Raw genomic sequence first — 1664 nt, forward strand, 5'->3', positions numbered from 1 at the left:
TACAGGTGTCTGCCACCATGCCCAGCTAATTTTTATGTTTTTAATAGAGACGGGGTTTTGCCATATTGGCCAGGCTGATCTTGAACTCCTGATCTCAAGTGATGCGTCCGCCTCAGCCTCCCAAAGTGCTGGGATTACATGCATGAGCCACTATGTCGGCCAAGAATGTTTTAAAAACGAGTTTCATTCAGCTCACCTCATTCCTCTGCAGGGCACCGGTGTGCAGGGCAAAACTGCTCAACCCTGCTCAGCAGCCCTGTGAAAGCTGCTGAAAGGATGAGCAGATTGAGGCCTGAACTTTATCTTGGATTTAGCAACCTGGAGGTCATAATGGATTTTGCCAAGAGTGATGGGGCAGAAGTTGGACCAGTGTGTGTTAAGGAGCTAGAAGACGTGAAGAAATGGGAGAGGGTAGTCTAGACAACTTTAGTTTGGCTGCAGCAAGTAAAGGCAGATTGTTTGATGGAGGGACATGTGGGATTGATGGAGTTTTTCCTTTTGTTTTTCCTTTTTATATGTTTTTGTATTTTTAAATGGGATACATTAGAAAGTGTTACATGTTTAAGGGGGTGGATTTAGTTCAGTGGGAAAAGTATTTGAAAAGTTACAGTAAGATGGAAGTAGATGGAATCCTAAGTAAGGTCTAGAATCGGGTGCAGATATTTTATGGTATGTCTCCCCCTTCCCACACCCCCCCACCAAGACGTTTCGCTCTTATTATTGCCCAGAGTGCAATGGTGCACTGGAGTGCAATGGTGCAATCTTGGCTCACTGCAACCTCCACTCCTGGGTTCAAGTGATTCTCCTGCCTCAGTCTCCGGTATAGCTGGGATTACAGGTGCGCATCACCACACCCAGCTAATTTTTGTATTTTTAGTAGAGATGAGGTTTCACCATTTTGGCCAGGCTGGTCTCCCAACTCCTGACCTCAAGTAATCCACCCACCTTGGCCTCCCAAAGTGCAGAGATTACAGGCGTGAGCCACCGTCCTCAGCTGGTATCTTTTTTTTTTTCTTGGTGAAGTAGAATGTGTGTTTGGGGAGGTGATAGGATATTTTGGAATTTGAAGAGAATGGGAATGTCTGGATAGGGCATGTGTAGAATGGAAAATAAACACTGGAGGACCTGGAAGTGCAGTGCTTATTGATGGATCATTGGGTTTATCCAGGACTGCGGTTTTGCCAGATTGGTGTGATGAAAATCTTAAGAGTTAAGGGTATAGGCAAGAGTGTTATTGAAATGATACACAATGAAATCTAAGCTGGTTAGAGAAGTGAAGAAGGGGCCGGGCACGGTGGCTTACACCTATAATTGCTGCCAAGGTGGGTGGATTCCTTGAGGTCAGGAGTTCGAGACCAGCCTGGCCAACATGGTGAAACCCTGTCTCTACTAAAAATACAAAAACTAGGCATGGTGGCAGGCACCTGTAATCTTAGCTACTTGGGAGGCTGAGGTGGGAGAATTGCTTGAACCTGGAGGCGGAGGTTGCAGTGAGCCAATATTGCACCACTGTCCTGCAGCCTGGGCAACAAAATCAGACTTTGTCTCAAAAAAAAAAAAGAGTGAAGGAGGAGGAGAATACTTGGATTGGGATAAAGTAGAAAGAGTCTCTGGAATTAAAGATTAAAGTTAACTAAAAAACTCAAACTTTAGAATGGTATTGA

This window comes from Mandrillus leucophaeus, unplaced genomic scaffold (assembly GCF_000951045.1).
Source record: "Mandrillus leucophaeus isolate KB7577 unplaced genomic scaffold, Mleu.le_1.0 Scaffold162, whole genome shotgun sequence".
NCBI classification, from domain to species: domain Eukaryota; kingdom Metazoa; phylum Chordata; class Mammalia; order Primates; family Cercopithecidae; genus Mandrillus; species Mandrillus leucophaeus.